The sequence below is a fragment of the Scyliorhinus torazame genome, chromosome 15 (genome assembly GCF_047496885.1).
Source record: "Scyliorhinus torazame isolate Kashiwa2021f chromosome 15, sScyTor2.1, whole genome shotgun sequence".
Lineage (NCBI taxonomy): Eukaryota > Metazoa > Chordata > Chondrichthyes > Carcharhiniformes > Scyliorhinidae > Scyliorhinus > Scyliorhinus torazame.
The window spans coordinates 73,729,224-73,751,532 of record NC_092721.1 but is presented as its reverse complement, the minus strand read 5'-3'; positions in this window follow the sequence as shown (position 1 = coordinate 73,751,532).

Sequence of the window (22,309 nt, the reverse complement as noted above, 5' to 3'; positions counted from 1 at the left end):
GCTTTGTTATAAGTATGTTTTCTTTGCAAAAATAACCAAGCCCTATTTCTTATGCAATCACTCTTGGAGCAAATCGGTCGATCATCCTCACAGTCTTAAAAATACAAAAATTGTTGCAGTTCTGGTCCAGTATCTGAGCCACTGTTGGGATCTAGTCTGGTGTCTGTAACACAACCAATACTTTTAATGACTGAACAAAACTTTTAACACAAGCAAAGAAATATTTCACAGATATACATTGCAACTTTTCTTCAAATAAACATCCAATTGTCCCTGAGCCAGTCTTAGGGTGCGATCTAACACCCCGCCGAGGCTACAATCGATTGCATTTCCTGTACTGTGATGATCCTCTTGTCAGTGCAGGAAGAAATAGGGGCACCCCCCCCGCCAACATGATCCAAGAACCACCCCGATGCCCTAACTCACCTGTGGGAGGCTCCTCGAGCCCCCTGCACCCCACCTCATATGAGAAGGGCACCTCTGGGCCGAATTCCCAGCAGGGGCAAAATGCGACCTGGGCACCTTGGCACTGCCAGCCTGGCATACTGATAACTCCCCTGGAAATCTGGAAGTGCCACCTGGGAACCCTAGCAGTGCCAGTGTTAAGCTTGTCCAGGTGGCAGTGCCAGGACACCAGGCTGGCAGTGCCAAGGTTCCCTGGTGGCATCAGCAGTGCCAGGGTGCCACCCAACCCAGATACCAACCACAGGGGAGCCTTCTGTCACCCCCCCTAGAGACCCTCTCAAGTGCCGTTTTGTCTGGCCCCATTTGTGGGGACCAGTGCTAAACGGCACCTGGTTGGGGTATCCTCGCCGAGGCCTGGAGATCGCGGAAGCCGGTTAGACCTGACGTTGGTAGAGTTAAGTAACTTAACCCAGCAAGTCTGGGTCCCACCCATTGTGGGCAGGATCCATATCACGGCGTCTCGTGAGATCTCGTTAGGTCTCGTGATGGGTATCAACCGTCGGTAATCTGATTCTGGCGAGACACGGCTGGTAATTCGCCCCATTTGTTTCTGATGGTTTACCTCTGGTCTTTTGCTTCCTCAACATCGGAACAGTCTTTCATAGTGGGGTCTTTTTTTCCCAGAGTTTTTTCCTGTTGTGCAATATTAGGCGTTTTAATTGCTCATGAACTCAGTTTTTTCAATCTGAGCATGAGCCCCCCACTGCATTCCTGCATGGTAAAGCACAGCTATAACTGCTCTCATCTCCCAGATCCAGATACACTGCTCTTGTCTGCAAGTTTTCAGGGATAGTTTCTGTCCTTCCCCTATCAAAGCTGATGTCCATGACAAGGTGACCTACATGGACCTTGTATCTGGGTAAAAATGCTGTTTAGCTATCTCTGAGATCCCAATTCTCTTCTATCTTCGAAGTAAATGGACTGTTTGAGGCACAGCTGTTTACAACCTGACATTCTCAACACTTATTCAGTCTAAATTTCCAGAAAGAGCCGTGCCAAATGGCAAACAACTTGATTGTTGTACTGACCCCCTTTCATGAGTCTTGCTCATTCCCAAAAATATGAATGAAAATATTTAAGAATATATTTTAATCTGTGGGTAGGAGCCTAGGGTTTGTGGGGGAGTGGAGTGATGTGACAGTGGGGAAAGTCTGTGGTCCCCTTGGACAGTAGTGTTCATGGAAGGCCTTGAAGAAAGAGAGAGTGACCTGCATTGGTGAGGCTAACATCATGGGTCCAAATATCAGCACCAAGGTAAATGCCAGGGATATTCCATGGAAGCAGGATGAAACTTTAATTGTGTATCCCAGAGGAGACCTCCTGCCCCCTTGGGGAGTGTCTTTGATATGCTATAGAGGTTCATCACTTATTCTGCACCTTTTCTGAGGAGACTCAGTAGGCCATGAATGTGTGATCAGAGCTGACTGCAACAGGAATAAGGAGCACACCCCAATTGTCTATTAAAAAAGCCTGGTTCAAATGACAGCATACAGGAATCAAGCAAAAACAGTCTTTGTTTTAAACCATATAGCAGCGCTTTCCTCACCGGGAGGGGTAGGTTAACACCCCCCCGCCCCCCCCCCTCCCAATTGAATATGGAATGAAAATGGACCTTTGCACCCATGAAGACAATTCAGGCCGTTGGCACTCTGTATGAGCAAAATGCCCTGATTGCTCAAGTTGGCGATCATGTTATTTTCCCTGTAAATTTGGCATCTCAGGTGCAAAGAGCCATGGCCTTTGCCCTATTAGTCGGTTTCCCACAGGTGAAGGGTCATATTGGTTGCACCCATGTTGTGAAAAAGATCCAAACTCAGCATGTGGACTTTCAAACATCTGGCACCAAAGCTGTCCATAATCAGCCCAAGTCCACATGCTGAGTGTGGCCAGACTTAAGACTAGACCCTTTACATGCTGATAGGAGCGTATGTGCCAACAAACATGCAGATAAGGCATATTGTGCAGGATGAGCCCACATCTGTACAATAATAGCTCTTGCACCTCAACTATTCTGGCTACTAATCCGGCTTCTGAATGGGTTGCACAGGCAACATTTAGGCTTTCATAAACCTCTGCTTCCCTCACAAAGCACATCCTCTGCCACCTGAAATGCAAATTCTGCCAAAGTAGCAGGGGCAACAGATGAGGAATATTACCTGGAGCATACATGGCATGTATTATATGACAATGCTTATGCCTAGATCAATGTGTGACAGGTCCTGACCCACACCTTCCCTGTGTGATATTCTATCAATTAAATGTATGGCAGACAGGATTGTGAACCATTCAGATTACAATTCTCTCATTCACTTTTATGTGCCTATATGTACTAACCATCTGATGCAGGATCAATAACTCCCAAAGCGAGATTGTAGGGCAATTGAAGGCTTTATTGAACTAGATGTTTCCCCCAGCAGCGCAGGTACAGAATGCAGCAGCTAGGGCAGCACGGTAGCATTGTGGATAGCACAATTGCTTCACAGCTCCAGGGTCCCATGTTCGATTCCGGCTTGGGTCACTGTCTGTGTGGAGTCTTCACATCCTCCCCGTGTGTGCGTGGGTTTCCTCCGGGTGCTCCGGTTTCCTCCCACAGTCCAAAGATGTGCAGGTTAGGTGGATTGGCCATGATAAATTGCCCTTAGTGTCCAAAATTGCCCTTAGTGTTGGGTGGGGTTACTGGGTTATGGGGATAGGGTGGAGGTGTTGACTAAGGGTAGGGTGCTCTTTCCAAGAGCTGGTGCAGACTCGATGGGCCGAATGGCCTCCTTCTGCACTGTCAATTCTAATTCTATGAGGGAAATACAGATTCTTATACTCCGCCTTTCTGGGCAGAACCAGCAGGCAGGCTCCACCAATGATCTTACAGTATCAGGTACCTCCAACACCAATGATCTTACAGTATCAGGTACCTCCAACCTAAGTACCGTAATACCCCTAATGCAGACTACCACATTCACCCCCTGTTAAAAAAGAGTCCGGCGGGGGTGGTGGTCTTGCGTTATACAGTGGTGGAGGTTATGGCGGTACCCGTCGGTGGTACAGTGTTTTGCCTTTTTTACATGTCACACAAATTATTTACAGGTATTTATTTACAGATACATTTCATAATGACGCTGTCAGTCGATCGGAGGCCCTGGTCGTCCCCTGTGATCGTTGCAGTCTCGTTGGTGATGCAGGCGCCGGCTCGGGCATCCGTGACTCCGGGAGCGTAGCGTCTTCAGCTTCATCGCCCCTAGGTGGGACCAGTGGAAGGACCGATCCCCCTGAGCAAGGGGCAGCAGTGGGGTGTGCCGGTGGGAGGGTGGGTGGGGTTGGTGAGGGGGGTGTGGGTGGGGATCCAGCGGGCGCCAGGTCCCGGTGGGAGACCATATCCTGCCGGCCATCGGGGTACGCCACATAGGTGTACTGAGGGTTAGCGTGAAGGAGGTGTATCCTCTTGACCAACGGGTCCGACTTGTGCGCCCGCACGTGTTTGCAGAGCAGAATGGGTCCAGGAGCCGCCAGCCAGGTTGGGAGTGAGGTACTGGAGGAGGTCTTCCTAGGGAAGACAAGGAGACGTTCATGAGGTGGTTCGTTGGTTGTGGTACACAGTAGTGATCGAATAGACTGGAGTGCATCGGGGAGGATCTCCTGCCAGAGGAAGACTGGGAGATTCGTGGACGGTAGTGCCAGTAGGACGGTCTTCCAGACCGTTCCGTTCTCCCTCTCCACCTGCCCGTTTCCCCGGGGGTTGTAGCTGGTCGTCCTGCTTGAGGCAATGCCCTTGCTGAGCAGGAATTGGCGCAGCTCGTCGCTCATGAAGGAGGACCCCCTATCGCTGTGGACGTAGGCGGGGAAACCGAACAGGGTAAAGATGCTGTGGAGGGCTTTAATGACGGTGGCAGCGGTCATGTCGGAACAGGGGATGGCGAACGGGAACCGGGAGTACTCATCAATCACGTTCAAGAAGTACGTGTTGCAGTCGATGGAGGGGAGGGGTCCTTTGAAGTCCATGCTGAGGCGCTCAAAGGGGCGGGAAGCCTTCACCAGGTGCTTTTTCTCTGGCCGGTAGAAGTGCGGCTTACACTCCGCGCAGATTCGGCAGTTCCTGGTGACGGTCCTGACCTCCTCGATGGAGTAGGGCACGTTGAGCGTTTTGATAAAATGGAAGAAATGAGTGACCCCCGGGTGGAAGAGGTCATCGTGAAGGGTCCAGAGTCGGTCCACTTGTGTGTTGGCACATGTGCCGCAGGATAGGGCATCAGGAGAGTTGTTGAGCTTCCCGGGACGATACAAGATTCGTAGTTGCAGGTGGAGAGCTCGATCCTCCACGTAAGTTCTTATCATTCTTTATCTTGCCATGCTGTGCATTATCGAACATGAAAGCTACCGACCGTTGGTCAGTGAGGAGTGTGAATCTCCTGCCAGCCAGGTGGTGTCTCCAATGCCGCACAGCTTCTACTATGGCTTGGGCCTCCTTTTCAATGGAGGAATGACGGATTTCGTAGGCATGGAGGGTGCGTGAGAAGAAGGCCACGGGCCTGCCCGCCTGGTTGAAGGTGGCTGCCAGAGCATCGCTCTCAACCTGGAAGGGAAGGGACTCATCGATTGCATGCATCGTGGCCTTTGCGATGTCTGTCTTTATGCAACTGAAGGCCTGGCGGGCCTCTGCCAACTGGGGGAAAGCCGTGGATTAGATTAGTGGGCGGCCCTTTTCCGCATAATTGGGGACCCACTGGGCGTAATATGAGAAAAACCCCAGGCAACGTTTCAGGGCCTAGGAGCAGTGGAGGAGGGGAAACTCCATGAGGGGGCGCATGCGTTCGGGATCGGGGCCTATGACTCTATCGTGCACTGCGTAGCCAAAAATGGCTAGACGATCGGTGCTGAATACACATTTCTCCTTGTTATAGGTCAGGTTAATGAGACTGGCGGTATGGAGGAATTTGCGGAAGTTGGTGTCGTGGTCCTGCTGGTCATGGCCGCAGATGGTGATGTTGTCGAGGTACGGAAACGTGGCCCGCAAACCATACCGGTCAACCATTTGGTCCATCTCCCGTTGGAAGACCGAGACCCCAATTGTGACACCGAAGGGAACCCTTAGGAAATGGTAGAGCCGCCCATCTGCTTTGAATGCAGTGTACTTGCGGTCGTCCGGGCGAATGGGGAGCTGGTGGTAGGCGGATTTGTGGTCCACCATGGAAAAGACCTTGTATTGTGCAATCCGATTGACCAAATCAGATATGCGGGGGAGAGGGTATGTGTATACCTGTTGATGGTCTGGCTGTAATCGATGACCATCCTGTTCTTCTCCCCGGTCTTTACAACCACCACTTGAGCTCCCCAAGGGCTGTTGCTCGCCTCGATAATACCTTCCTTCAGTAACCGCTGGACTTCCGACCTGATGAAGGTCCGGTCCTGGGCACTGTACCGTCTGCTCCTGGTGGTGACGGGTTTGCAATCGGGGGTGTGGTTTGCAAACAGGGAAGGTGGGTCGACCTTGTGGGTCGCGAGACTGCAGCCAGTGAGAGGGGGTATAGGGCCGCCAAATTTAAAAGTTAAGCACTGGAGGTTACATTGGAAGTCCAATCCCAGGAGTGTAGCAGCGCAGAGGTAAGGAAGGACCTAGAGTCGGAAATTGTTAAACTCTCTTACCTGGACTGTGAGATTAGCTATGCAGTACCCCTTGATCTCCACAGAGTGAGACCCAGAGGCCAGGGAGATTTTCTGGTTAACTGGGTGTATAGTGAGGGAGCATTGGGGTGGATAAAGTTCTCCGTGCTCCCGGAGTCGATCAGGCAGGATGTCTTGTGTTCGTTGATGAGTACTGTCATCGTAGCAGTCAAAAGAGTTCGGGGCCGAGACTGGTCCAGTGTCACCGAGGCGAGTCGTGGAAGAAGCTGATGGACCTCCTCGGGCGGTGTGCGGTCATACGAATCGAGGTCTTGAGACTCCAGCCAAGATGGCGGTGCCCACGGGTCGCACATGGCTGTGGGTGGGCAAGATGGCGGAGCCCATGAATTGCACGTGGCCTCTGGGGTACAAGATGGCAGCGCCCGGGGTCCGCACGTGGGTCGCGGGACCAAAGATGGCGGTGCCCACGGGCTGCACGTGGCCTGCGAGGAGGGGCATAGCGGCGGCCCCGGTTCGCCTGCGGCGACCGACCGGGCCTGGCATACCGCCACAAAATGCCCCTTCTTCCCACAGCCCTTGCAAGTTGCGGAACGGGCCGGGCAGCGTTGCCGGGGGTGCTTGGCTTGACCACAAAAATAGCATCGGTGCCCCTCGGGGTTGCCTGGCAGCCGCGCGGCACAAGCTTGTGGGAGGTTGGAGGATGAGTCGGGATCGGCTGCGGGTGGGGTCCACGCTGCTCATGGGGATACCGCGTGGTCGGGGACGTACGCTCGGGCGTTGCGGGAGGTTATGTCTAAGGAGCTTGCGAGTGCCCGTGCCTCCTTGAGACCCAGCGTCTCCTTTTCCAGCAGTCGCTGGCGGATCTGCGAGGACAGCATACCGGCAACGAAGGCGTCCCGGATTAAAAGTTCGGCATGGTCGTTGGCTGAAACTTGTGGACAGTCACAGTTCCCACCTAGTACTAGCAATGCGTGGTAGAATTCGTCTAGCGATTCCCCCGGAATTTGTCGTCTGGTAGCTAGGAGATGTCGGGCGTAAACCTGATTTACTGGGCGAATGTAGTGTCCTTTTAATAGGGTCATCGCGGCCTCGAAACCGTCCGCGTCCTCGATGAGCGTGTAGATTTCTGGGCTCACCCTTGAGTGGAGAACTTGCGGTTTCTGGTCCTCCGTGGGTATAGTCGTGGCGGTCCTGATGTATCCGTTGAAACACGCCAGCCAGTGTTTAAAGGTTGCCGCTGAGTTTGCCGCGTGGGGGCTAAGTTGTAGACACTACGGCTTGATGCGGAGCTCCATTCTTCAAATCTAATTCAATAAATTGATGCACGATCAATAACTCCCGAAGAGAGATTGTAGGACAATTGAAGGCTTCATTGAACTAGATGTTTCCCCCAGCAGCGCAGGAACAGAATGCAGCAGCTAGGGAAACTCAGACTCTTATACTCTGCCTTACTGGGCGGAACCAGCAGGCAGGCTCCACCAATGATCTTACAGTATCAGGTACTCCAACACCAATGATCTTACAGTACCTGATCTTACAGTACAGTATAGTACCACCAACCTAAGTACCGTAATACCCCTAATACAGACTACCACACCATTTTCACCATATTATCAATGATTGCTGTTAGGATATGGTGGAGAAAGGGCAGTATGGTGGCGCAGTGGTTAGCACTGCTGGTTCATGCCGCCGAGGACCTGGGTTCGATCTCGTCCCCGGGTCACTGTCCATGTGGAGTTTGCACATTCTCCCTGTGTCTGTATGGGCCTCATCCCCACAACCCAAAGATGTGCAGAGTAGGTGGACTGGCCATGCTAAATTGCCCCTTATTTGGCAACTCTGAATTTAAAAAAAAATATATGGTGGAGAATAAGGCTCTGCACAAATGTATGTTGCAGCTCTTTCTCCAACGTACATGCTGCGCTTCTGCACTAATGACAGCCCAATTGGTTTATTCCTTCTTCATCACATTGTTCTGCCATGACAGTGTGGCGATATGAGAGATCACATCTAGGGTCCACAGTTTGGGTATCTCCTGATAGATTGGTGGCAAAAGAGCAAGTGAATGGAATAATGAGTGTGTCATTGTTCATCATTCCATCCATTTAATCTTGGCAGCTAACTACATAGCTGAAGAATATCTGCATCAAGGTGTGGTGCATTGTGCAGTGTGGAAGGCTGGTGGAGCAGTTGATAGGAAACATCATGTGAAGATGCATTCACTGACCTCACCACCCATGGGAGACCTTTAAGATTTTTGTGCCATATCCTTGAGTGTTTTCTGTGGTTTCCCTTTCAGAGCCAGACTGCCTCCAAGAAAGAGGAGGCTGCCTGTACCACTTGGTCTGTAGCAATGCTGCTGGTGCCTCCTGCTGTGTGCAGAGTTCACCAGCAATGTTGAGAAGAGGTGGGTGGTGCTGGAGGCACAATAGCTAAAAGCATTCAGGTTAAATGGGTGGATGAATTTTATGCCTTTTCCATCTCGATCAGAATGGGAATGAAGAGATTATGATTCATGTGTCCCCAAACTCAAAATTTGCGGCAAATTAACTCTGTGTCATGAATGTTACCCGACTGCAGATATTAAGCTAACTGACCTGTAATTATCTGTATATTCCAATTTTCATATTTTTTAAACAAGGCAACTCCCCAGACCTCTACACAATCTACAGAGCCCTTAAATATAATTTCTGGGTCCTTGGAAATTTTCACCCCTTATCTTTTGAGAACGTATCTGTGCCATGGGCTTTGTGTTAGCCTACCCTCCTGAGCATTTTCTGTTAATTACTCTCAAACCCTTCTGATAGTTCTAGGGCTTCCAGCCCAATGATAACAGTGCAGCCTCCTTCTTATTCAGGTATAGTCATTGTTTTTATTCAAAGCAGGAGCTGCCTGCGGCAGTGAAATTGTTGCTGTTGAATCTGTGGGGTGAAAGTATGCAGAGAATTTTGAAACAGAGAGGAAACGTGCTCTGTGAAACAGTTGTGCTTTCCATGCTTAATTGGATGCAAACAAAGCAGGAAGCACACGGACCACAGCTGTATCATTTTCTAAATGATGCCACACAGCGATGCCTGCCCTGGGCAAAATGTTACAGTGTTGAAGTTTAGCAATTAGGTGAATCCAATCCATTGAGACCCATCCCTGCCATACACATTCACCTGAATTTCATCGGTGGGATAGTATCTGTAACTGTGTAACATAATATTATTATTTCACTAATGGGAAGAGGCTAGAGGTCAGAAATCACTGTTATTGATAAGAGTGAATCGCAGTATGACATTCTATATTTGGTTGACCTACCGGGAGGGGGTTAAACAGATTAAACAAACACTTTATTTTGTAACCGAACAGTATTTAATCAATAGCATAAATACTACTTGAATTTACATTGCATCATTTATGGTAAAATGTCCCAAAATCTTGCTGCTCCCACAAATATTTTTGATTTTTTTTTTAAACGGAATAAATTTTACAGTGATTAATTATTAAAAAGTCACTGATGCTAAATCTAAGTTAAGTGTAAGCGATGAACCTCCAAATTTTAGTGATATTCTACATTCAAAGAAAATTAGTCTCATTTTTCCAATGATAATTTTACAGTAATTACACTTCTAAATGCAAGTAATAATTAGTTATTATTTGCTGCATGTAATGATTAACTTACTGCCTTTCTAATAATGATAATGGCATTACTCTGCATTTTTAAATTCATGCACTGCACCCAGTTTGTAAATTAATTAATTCCTTAATATAATTAATTATATATTTGAATGATATTAATGTACAACTTCAGATCTGTCATGATAAACTCATACATATTGTCTGTGAATAATGCCATGAGTGACAATCAATTAGTGTGATAAATAAATTATGATTACCGGTTAAATCAAATGTAGACATAAATTAATATTTATCGGACATTGTTAATAACACTGAGCTGGCGAAATGAGTGGAGCGCTAGCTTAGGACCTGGAGTGTATAATATATGAAACATCAGACAGCAAACATTCTTTAGATCATCTTCAGTGTTAATTATGCCACAAGCCTTACCCTTAGTTTCTCCTCCCTTCTTCTATCCCTCAAATTCAGGAGGATTTCAATCGTCATTTTAATTCCCTACCACCAAATTAACTGCACTAATGCAGGTCCAAAGCCTCTCTATACATATAACACATCCTAACTGTAGACATCTGGGATGGCCACTTCCCGATTACAAAATGGACACTTTGCAAAGATTGCAGGGAAAATGGACAATACTGAGAAAACAAGCAGGTTCAGGGTTTGTCTGTTGATTAGAGCCGCAGCTCCCAGACAAGACCAAAACTGTAGGCCCATTACCATACTAATGGCCCATCTCCAGGAACATTTAAGTAAACGATACTAAGGCAGACACCCCGGCACCAGAGGAGACCAGAACAAAGCAGGCCAACGGCCATCTAGAACACGCCCAGCCATCAGGGCACCCACTCCTTTATTGGATGAAATTGATAGGAACGATCGAGAAACGGCCCAATTGATTGGAGCCAAGTTCAAGGCCCGCCCAAAAGTGCGCGAAGCGTCTTTGGGTATAAGAAGGAACCCCCAAGAGAGAATCGCTCTCTTGGCTCCGGCTCTCACCGAGGAGAGACCTGCCCAACAGCTGCACCAGAATAAGTAAGTCCAAGGTCAACGCACGCTACCAGACAGAAGGCCTTAGCTGTTCCCCTTCACCACTTCGACCCCAGCAGCCTCAGAACCGAACAACGGCCATTGTTCCTCCGACTGAGTGGGCGCCCAAAGCTACGTAAAGCCTTTATCAGTAGTGATAGTTTAGTCTGTAGTATTTGTGCATGAGCATATTTAACTGTGAGTGGAAGTAAATAAGCATTTGACTTTGAACTAACTAACTGGTGTATCGAGTCTTTGATCAGTATTCGGTTTGAACCTTGTGGCGGTATCGAAAGATACCTGGCGACTCGAGAGCAAACGTAATTAGAATTAAGGAAGGCGACCATATTGACCGCCATGTTCAGAGCCAAATAAAGATAGCAACAATCAGCAACATTTACTGGCAACTCTGGTGGGATTCGACCTAGAAGTGGCCTAGTCACTCCGAGAGAACCCAAATTTGAATTGGAATCCAATTGGAAACAGAAAAACCACAAGTGTGAGGTTGATACTGATCAAACCTCCGAGATTCGGAAGTGTGTTAATGCATGCGTACTAACAGGGATATAAGGTAAACCTGAGAGATTTTGTTGTGTATAACTGTCGGGCGTTTTGTAGGCCGGAAAATAGCGTAAGTCGTACCCATGTTTACATCACCACTTTATCACCCCTGTTCCAATTTCAGTAGAGAATCCAGAGAGAGAAAATGGCAATGAAGGCAATGGAGCGCCTTATGCACCCCCAAGAATTCGAGGTCGCAGCGACCAGTAGAGTAGGACAGTGTCCCGTATGGGAAGAAATCAGAAAATATCTCAAAGGGAAAGGATGGCCCCTTTGGAGTGAATTCTGCAACAATGACGAAACAGGTTCGGGGAGTATAGGACATACTTGGTGGGAGAACCTGCCAGAGATCCACAAGAAGAGCTGAGGGAGAGCTCACAAGCCGATGGCAATCGTGTCCTGCTTGGCACAATTGCGAGGCACAGAGGAGGTCGTTAGGACGCTCAGTAGAGGGATTGAGGAGAGAGACAGAAATAGTGAGGGAGATGTGAGCGAATTTGAGAAGGAGAATAAGGAGTTAAGAGAACAGTTAGCAGCGAGGGACAGAGAGGTGGATGATGCCAAGTGGGCACACCAGTCTTGTCTCGCCCATTTGAGTAGTTTTCAGACCCAGTACGATAAGGCCTGCCAGGACGCGCAACGTGCGGCCTTGGTAAGACAAGAAACCGAGCAACAGGTAGAGCAATTGCAGAAACAGTGCAATGATTTAAAAGCAGCCCCACGAGCCCTCCACACTTCCACGACGGAACAAAGGCAGAGCTCCGTAGATCACGCAAAGTGCCGGAAGCAAATTGCAGAATTGCAATCTCTGCTTTCTGTCCAAAATGGGTTTCAAAGTACGTTTGGACCCCAGTTAGACCAGGAAAATGACCCTGATTGGCAGCAGTTAAATGAAACTGCCCACAAATACGTCCATGGGACGTGCACGCAAGAAAAACCCCAGAAAAGAAAAGCACCCCAACCCCCGACTGAACAGGCAGAACACACCCCCATGAACCCTGTAACCACACACCGCAGGGCCGTGGTAGAAGGAAATGCAGATTTCCTATACACAACCCCGTTAACCGTGACCCAATTACGGCACGCGTGTGGAAAAATTACACCGTTCCTTCCCACATCAGAACCCCACCAGTTTTCCGCTAGAGTTAAGTAGCAGGCTACCATGTACAGCCTGGACGAAAAGGAGCAAGTGAAGCTCACAGTTTTAAACCTCGACCCTTCAGTCGTGGCAGCCCTTCCCGACCCACAGAATGTAGGAGGAGGCACACTCCAAGAAATGCACACAGCGATCCTGGATGCGATCGGCTATAACAGAGGCCTAAATAAGTGTAGGCAAAAGAAAACAAAGCACCCCACAGCGTTTGCTGGACGCTTGTGGATACATTTCACAGCAGTATTTGGAGAGTTAGCCCACGCCCATTTGTCCGCGGATATTATGGCCAAATGGACTCGATACCTAGTCTCTCATGCGCCAGAGGCAGGACAGAGAGCTTGCACGAATTATGACCCCTCAGACGAGGCCCACAATGAGAAATGGGTTTTGAATAGATTGTCCCGCTCTTGGGAACAATCCGTCCAAGGCAAAACCGCATTTGCAAAACCAGAGGAAGAGCAGGCAGACATGAATCCAGTTAGGATGCACCACATGGGTAAATGAGGGCAGGAACAGCCCATCGCAACCCAAATCCCAGGAATGTTATAACTGTGGACAATTAGGACACTTTGTATGAGAGTGCAACACGCCCCAAAAGCAGCAGAGAAACCAACAGACAGGCACCCTAAATAAGAATAGGGCAAAGCCAATCCAAAGTGTTCGCGCCCGTTCAGAGAACGCAGATTTGAACGGCAGCGACTGACAGTGTTCGGGCTCCCCAACTTGGATCTGCGACACCTTTTGGGACAAGTCCGGTCGACCGGTTGTAGCAGGCAAAGTCCGGGGACACCCCGTAGAATTTCTTTGGGGCACAGGAAAGTCCCGCACCACGCTCAATTCCTCCATGATGTTTCAGCGAGACACATGGCCCACAACAGACACCATCACACTCAGCGGCTTTACAGGTCATTTACAACAAGGACACATCACAGCCCCTGTAACGATACAAATAGGGAACATTATGACTAAGCACCCCGTAGTTTTGGTTGATCTACCCCAGAAAAGCTGAACACATCCTAGGAATTGATTTTATGAGCTCCCACAACCTCTCTTTTGATCCGGTTAATAAATGTGTATGGAGAATGGCAAAGGCAGCACGAGCCTCCGCCACGCTCGCAGTTGGAGACTATGAAAACAGAATTAGCTCAGTAGGAGACTTCTGGTTCGACCCTCGAGCCATTAGTCAGGACAAACAGGTTAAGGAAGTCCTGCAGCAACACAAAGCAGCATTTGCCCGGCAGAAGCACGACTGTGGCAAAATAGCTGGCTTAGTGAATATTACAGGTCCCGACCCCACACCCCAAAAGCAGTACGGTTTTCCTCAAGAAGCAGAGGGAGAGATTTTCTGCCTGAGAAAGGCACCTGCTCGCAGTTTTTTGGGCAGTACAGTACTTTGCCTACATTACAGGACTCAACCCCATCACCATTCTCATTGAACACACCCCAACACAGCTATTATTAGACGGTCGACTTAAAGATGGCACAGTCAGCCAAATCCGCGCAGCCCGTTGGACCCTTCTTTTACAGGGACGGGACAGTACAGTTAAAAGAACCAGGACCCACACTTTACTAGCCGAAAATTTGCAATATGCAGGTACCCCACATGAGTGTGAGATCATCACCACAAACCATAATTCAGGCCCATTTAAACCTAAGTCAGCTCCCAGGAAAGCAGGTAATACACCCCAGAGACCCGAACCCACAGACACGTGCGCACCCCTGAAAACTTATGTGGATGGCTCCTCCACAGTTTTGAATGGAAAGAGGATCACCGGTTGCAGCATTTATGTAGAGGATGCGCAGGGACGCGCCCTTGAAGAGATTTCATTCAAGTTGTCAGGACATCTAGGCTCGCAGGCAGCAGAACTGGCAGCCATAGCGTACATTGTAGACCACCACAACTCGTTTCCGACCCCAGCAGACATATATTCGGACAGTTTATATGTCTTTAATAGTTTAACGGAATTCCTACCCCTGTGGGAAACTAGAGGATTCGTTTCCGCAGACGGAAAGCCCCTACCCTCAGCTCCATTACTCCAACATATGCTAGAGATAGCTAAACATAGGAAATACGGCATAACTAATGTTCGCAGTCATCACCGTTCTTCCCCCCCGGTAGCATTAAAGCTGACACCCTAGCAAAGGGAGGTTCCAGACATGGTCACTTTTGGAACCCCCCGAGAGCACCCCAGTACACATGGTTCAGGTCTCACAGACCAACATTCAGGATCTAGCAAAGGCCCAAAAGGAAGATGAAAAACTCAGGGAAGTTTTAAAAGGAACCTTCCCAGCCCCGTACGATAAGTTTAAGAAAGCAATCACCACACATGACGGTGTGATTTTGAAAGAAGGCATTTATGTAGTTCCCAGCCAGGACAGGAACCAGGGGCGTCATTCTCGGACCCCCCTGAGGGTCGTAGAATGGCCGTTGGCCGCCGTGAATCCCGCCCCCGCCGGTTGCCGAAGTCTCCGAAGGGAGAAAAGTCGGCGGGGCGTTAATGTCGCCGCTGCCGCGGAAAATGTCACGGGTCTGCGCAAGGCAGCCGATTTTCGGCCTGCCGATATTCTCCCTTCCGGATGGGCCGAAGTCCCGTCGACGTGATGACCGTTCACGTCGACGTAAATTAAACCTCCTTTTCATCGGCGTGACCCGGTGCTCCAGGCTCACGCCGACCAGCGTGGAGGTGAGTGACGGCCTGGGGGGTTGGCTCTGGGCAGGCAATGGCGTGGCCGCAGTCTGAGTGCGTGAGGAGAGGTGTGTCTCGGGTTGTGTGCGTGTGTATGCGGTGGGGGGGGGGGGGTGGTTAGAGTAGGCTGGGCTCCGGGGGAGTGCCGGGAGGGGGTCCGTGCCGGGGAGGTGGATGGGGGGTCCGTGCCGGGGTGGAGGTTGGGGGGGGGTCCGTGCCGGGGTGAGGTTGGGGGGGGGGCCATGCTGGGGTGGAGGTTGGGGGGGGTCCGTGCTGGGGTGGAGGTTGGGGGGCGGGTCCGTGCCGGGGTGGAGGTTGGGGGGGGTCCGTGCTGGGGTGGAGGTTGGGGGGGGGGGTCCGTGCCGTGCCGGGGTGGAGGTTGGGGGGGGGTCCGTGCCGTGCCGGGGTGGAGGTTGGGGGGGGTCCGTGCTGGGGTGGAGGTTAGGGATATGGGGGAGGGGGGATATGGGGGAGGGGGTGATATGGGGGATATGGGGGAGGGGGGGATATGGGGGAGGGGGGATATGGGGGAGGGGGAATATGGGGGATATGGGGGAGGGGGGATATTGGGGAGGGGGGATATGGGGAGGGGGGATATGGGGAGGGGGGATATGGGGAGGGGGATATGGGGGAGGGGGGGATATGGGGAGGGGGGATATGGGGAGGCTCACCCTGCCTGCTCTGACGAGGTTGTTCACCTTCTTGTGGCACTGGGTGCCTGTCCGTGGTGTCAGGGCCACAGCGGTGACGGCCTCTGCCACTTCCCTCCACAGACGCCGGCTGTGGCGCGGGGCAACTCTGCGGCCGTGCCCGGGATACAGGGCGTCCCTCCTCTGCTCCACCGCGTCCAGGAGCGCCTCCACATCGCGTGACTCGAACCTCGGGGCTGAACGACGGCCAGCCATCCAGTCGGGTGTTGCGGTCGGGTGTTCCGGTCGGGTGGGGGGGAGCAGCGCGGCCTTATGAGCCGTAACACCGTGCGGCGTGTATGCCGCTGCACGGCGTGAACCACTGCACAAGCGCGGATCCCGCTACGTCGCTGCTAGCCCATTTCGGGCCGGAGACTATCGACCCATTTTTCCGACGTGACGCAAGTCGGATTTGCGCCGTTTTTTGCGCCGATAACGGAGAATTTCGCCCCAGATTATTTGTCAGTTCCATGACAATCATGGACACCAAGGCATTGAACCTACACTAACCCACCTCTGACCTCTCTGCTGGTGGCCTGATTTAAAAGCCGATGTTACTCACTACATTGAAAATTGCTCGATCTGTCCCCAGAACGATCCAGACAGATATGCAAGAAAGGCTCAGCTTAGTCACACTCGCCCCGTTAATGGCCCCTGGACGAATTTGCAGATAGATTATATAGATTATAGGACACCTACTCCCCTGCAGAAATGGTTTTAAGTATGTGTTGGTGGTCATCGACACCTTCACAAAATGGGTGGAAGCTTTTCCATCCAGAATGAATACAGCCAAAACAACAGCTAAAATCCTAACACAGCACATCTTTACAAGATGGGGCCTCCCACGTAGTATAGAGTCTGATCAAGGCTCCCATTTTACAGGACGAGTAATGAAAAACGTCCTCACAATTTTCGGAATTAGGCTGAAGTTTCACATAGCCTACCACCCCCAGTCAAGCGGCACTGTAGAGAGGATGAACAGGACTCTAAAAGCCACCCTCAGGAAAATGGTACAACAGAACAACAGCACCTTGGATTCAGTTCTCCCATTTGCTTTAATGTTCTTACGATACACAGTATCCACGTCCACAGGATACACCCCCCACACTCTCATGAACGGACGCCCCATGAAAGGGACAGAGTATTTATTAGGACTGGATTTGGCCAGCCCCGCAGTCACAGCCCTCACGCATTAAAATGCTGTACAGCAGCTTATTGAGAACATAAAGGCAGCCCAACTCGCAGCAGCTGTGAGACTTGGGACCAGGAGGAAACAAAGCAAGGCTTGTTTCGATAAAACGGTGCACGCCACCGAATTTGTATTAGCGCAGCAAGTGATGCTTTCCATCAAGAACCCCAGTTCATTCCTTTCCCCCACATTTTCCGGACCCTCCTTCATTTCGGACAAAGTCAGCCCCTCGGTATACAAGATCACGGGCGGGATTCTCCGCAATCGCCGCGATGTCCGCCGACCGGTGCCAAAAACGGCACGAATCAGTCCGGCACCGCACCCCCCCCCAAAGGTGCGTAATTCTCCGCACTGTGAGGGGCCGAGCCCTCACCTTGAGGGGCTAGGCCCGAGCCGGACTGATTTCCGCCACGCCAGCTGGCGCGGAAATGACTTCGCCGGGCGACGCATGCGCGGGAGCGTCAGCAGCCGCTCACGGCATCCCCACGCATGCGCAGTGGAGGGGGTCTCTTCCGCCTCCGCCATAGTGAAGACCATGGCGAAGGCAGAAGGAAAAGAGTGCCCCCACGGCACAGGCCCGCTCGCGGATCGGTGGGCCCCGATCGTGGGCCAGGCCACCATGGGGACACCCCCCGGGCCAGATCGCCCCGCACCCCTCCCAAGGACCCCAGAGCCCACCCGCGTCGCCTTGTCCCGCCGTTCGAAAGGTGGTTCAATCCACGCCCGCGTGGATTGACAGCGGCGTGACTTCGGCCCATCGCGGACCGGAGAATCGCTGGTGGTGGGCCCGCCGACCTGCGTGATTTCCGCCGACCAGCGCGGCGCAATTCCCGCCCCCACCGAATCTCCGGTCCATGAGATTCATGCCAGCCCCCGGCGATTCTCTGACCCGGTGGGGGGTCGGAGAATCGCGCCTCACATATCCCAATGGCAAGTCTGCGTGGTTTCACATAAACCAGCTTAAGGCTTATGGCTCGCAGAACAACCATGCACACCACATCTCGCTCGCAGCAGCAGACGAGCACGCCCCGCCCACAGATGACAGATTCCTACCCTCCCCCAGCCAGTCCAGCCCGTCCTCAGACACATCTTCAACTCCACCCCCGGACACACAAGTCTGCCTCTCCCTTCCTTCAACCAGCAGCGACAGCGACAGTGATAGCGATAGCGATGACGACTGCCCCAGCACACCACGTTATGATTATACCCCTGCGCCAGGCCCCACTCCCAGTGAATCTGACCATGATTCCAGTGACCCCTTCGAGACCACGTACATCAAAGCCCCTGACCCAGACCCACCGCCCGACGATTACGGATTAAAACCTAGTAGCTCCAACCTCGACACACGATTTTGGCACCGAGATAATTCGTTCAGGCTCATCCGTAATGATGAGATGGACCCCAATTCGCATCAAGCAGCTTTAGCCAAACTACTCCAGTCAAGAGAATGGCAGCCAGGAGAAGATGATGACATAGAGTCTGACTCCCACCAAACAAATCACTTTGCGACCCTGTTCGCTACTGAGCAATGAGGTGTCCAGATGATGGTAAAAAGGAACCGATGGAGATTTACGGTGTCCTTTCTGATGGAACCTGCACCATGTTTGTTGTATGTTTGTTCGTTTAATGTACATGTTAAATATTGTTTGTGAATTTAAAAGCTTTCATGGCCCCACGCCACTACCCTTTTGACGCCCAATGGCTGTTCATGGAACAAGTTTGTCGACAGACAACCGTTCAGAGGAACTAGTTTGTCGGCAAACACCATTCACAGCTACTCTTCTGATTCGATCGCAAGAGGCAGCCCCCACGACGACCACATTCTTACCCGTCTTGCCGGTTGCTCAGGCAGTGGAGAAACGGCACTGGTCCCCGCCCTGCCTGAGGACACCCCTCTGGTCAGCTACGCTCAGGTAGAGCACATACAGCACTGATCACTGTCCTACCCGGGGATTCCACCCATTTCTTACCCGTCGCGGCCCATTTTGGCACTTTCAGTTCGAAATTCTTTTGTTTGTTTCTGGCGACCCTTAGGTTGCTTCCGTATGCTATTTACATCCTCAAACACTAGGATGGTGGATCGCACAGGCTGCGAGATGGCTCGCACTGTGTCTGTATTTTTCTCGAATGTCTTGTCCAAATAGTTTGTTTAAAAATTTTTTTTTAAATGAGGGAGTCACAGATGGTGACCAATCATAATGGGTAATTGGCAACAAAGGACAGACAGACAGACATACGAGATCTTAAGCAAAATAATAGCAGATATTATGCTTGTGCCCATAGAACTCCGGAACCTCAGGAACCCCAGAGGAATGAAAAGAAGAAGACCGACAAAAAGGAAAAATGTAGACGACCTTCATGCTTTTCACCTGGATCTTATTTGGGATTCCTTCAGTAGCGCGCGGACGCTACCCCCCTGACCCCTACCACACAGGCCATGAACGATTCCCACCCCTGCCAAACACTGTACCCCGAGATAGTTAACCCCGAGATAGTTAACCCCGAGATAGTTACCCCCGAGACAGTTACCAACACCCCGACCTGGTGTGACAAGTTTATAACCTGATATTCGCTATCGTACATAGTAGAATCATTCTTAATACTGGTGATACTCTGCAGTACCGTGCAGACACTTCGACTCAGAAACTGGCGAAGGAGACCCTCCCGCTCTCGCACCCCGGTATACATGTTTAGGTCCCCTATTTTCGGACTTCACCAAACCCCGCAAACCCTTGAGTGAATTAAAGTGCATCTGTTTTTCTTTATGTGTGTTTTGTTCAATAAAGAAATGTAAACCTCTGTGCTTGACTGCCAATCCAGAGAAACTTGTGTTGCTGCTATTTGTACAGTTTAAAGTGTTGTAGATTATTTTTGATTGTTTGAGTTAGGATAGTTTATTGAGGATAGTTAGAGGTTCCAGTTTTTATTTTGTAATGCATGCCTGAATGTCATAGCGCCCTGTAGAGTTTTATAATGATGTATGTAAGTAAAATGATTTTAGGTAAAAATTGCGATTCATAGCATAGGGCAGTGTAGAGCCCGTGAAGTGCTTATGGGTGCCCCACTTGGTCAGAGAACGAAGACGATGTGGTAATGTGATCCCTCATGCTTCGCATTGAGGATCACAAGGAGAGGGTGTGGTCATCTGGGATGGCCACTTCCCGATTACAAATTGGACACTTTGCAAAGATTGCAGGGAAAATGGACTATACTGAGAAATCAAGCAGATTCAGGGTTTGTCTGTTGATTGGAGCCGCAGCTCCCAGACAAGACCAAAACTGTAGGCCCATTAGCATACTAATGGCCCATCTCCGGGAACAAAACTAGCATTTAAGTAACCAATACTAAGGCAGACACCCCGGCGCCAGAGGAGACCAGAACAAAGCAGGCCAACGACCACCTAGGACACGCCCAGCCATCAGGGCACCCACCCCTTTATTGGATGAAATCGATAGGAACGATCGAGAAACAGCCCAATTGATTGGGGCCAAGTTCTAGGACCACCCAAAAGCGCACGATGCCCCTTTGGGTATGAGAAGGAACCCCCAAGAGAGAATCGTTCTGTTGGCTCCGGCTCTCACCAAGGAGAGACCTGCCCAACAGCTGCATCAGAACAAGCAAGTCCAGGGTCAATGCACGCTTCTAGACAGACGACCTTAGCTGTTCCCCTTCACTACTTCGACCCCAGCAGCCTCAGAACCGAACAACGGCCATTGTTCCTCTGACTGAGTGGGCGCCCAAAGCTAAGTATAGGCTTTAGTAGTAGTGATAGTTTAGTCTGCATTATTTGTACATGAGCATATTTAACTGTGTGTGTAAATAAATAAGCATTTGACTTTGAACTAACTAACTGGTGTATCGAGTCTTTGATCAGTATTCGGTTTGAACCTTGTGGCGGTATCGAAAGATACCTGCCGACTCTAGAGCAAACGTAATTAGAATTAAGGAAGGCGACCATATTGACCGCCATATTCAGAGCCAAATAAAGATAGCAACATTTAGCAACATAACCATACCTACAACCGTTCCTTTGACGACTATCTTCTAAGACCAGAAGATCGTAAGAAATAAGAACAGAGTAGACCATTCGGCCCCTCCAGCCTGCTCTGCCATTCAATAGGATCATGATTGATCCGACATTCTTTGCGTCCACTTTCCTGCCCTTTCCCGTCACCCTTGATTCCCTTACAGATCAAGAATCTATATATCTCAAGCCTTAAATATGCACAAGGACTCTACCCCCACAACTCTCTGTGACAAGGAGTTACGAAGGCTCACAATCCTCTGTGAGAAGTAATTCCTGCTCATCTTATTCTTAAATGGGCACCCCTTTATTCTGAGATGATACCCTCTAGACCTAGACTCCCCCATGAGGGGAAACATCGTCTCAGCATTTACCCTGCCAAGCTCCTTAAGAATCCTATATGTTTCAATCACCTCTCATTCTTCGAAATTCCAATGAGTAGTGTCCCAACCTGTTTAACATTTGCTCATAAGTCAATCCTTTCATACCGGGGATCATCTTCATGAACATTCTCTGAACCGCCTCCAATTAAATAATATAGTTCCTTAAATAAGGGGACCAAAGCTCTCACAGTATTCCAGATGTGGTCTCATCAGTACCTTAAGCAGTTTCAGCAAGAGTCCTACTCTTATACACCAACCCACTTGAAATAAGGGCAAACATTCCATTAGCCTTCCTGATTACCTGCTGCACTTGTGTGTTCACTTTCTGTGTTTTGTGCACAAGTGCCCCCAAATCCCTTTGTGTTGCAGCTTTCTGCAGTTTTTCTCCATTTAAATAACATTCTGTTCTTTTGTTCTCCCTTCCAAAATGAACAACTTCACATTTTCCCACATTACATTCCCTTTATCTACTTTTTACTTAACCTCTCAATATCTCTTTGGAAACTGTTTGTATCCCTCTCTCAACTTGCCTTTCCACCTATTTTTGTGTCGGCTGCAAATTTGGCTACAGCTCATTCGCTTCCTTCCTCTAAGTCATTAATATACATTGTAAATAGATGAAGTCCCAGCACCGATCCCTGTGGAATCCTATTAGTTACAAAAACACCTCATCTACACTTGCTGTTGCCTGCCCATGGGTTCTTGTCTTCTAACTTTGCTTTTTGGGAGGATCCTTGTCGAATGCCTTTTGGAAGTCCAAATACAACACATCTACTGGTTCCCCTCTATCCACTCTGGTTAAGACATCCTCAAAAAACTCGAATATGATTTCCCTTTCATGCTGACTCTGCTTGATTAGATTTTCCAAATGTACTGCTATTACTTTCTTAATAAT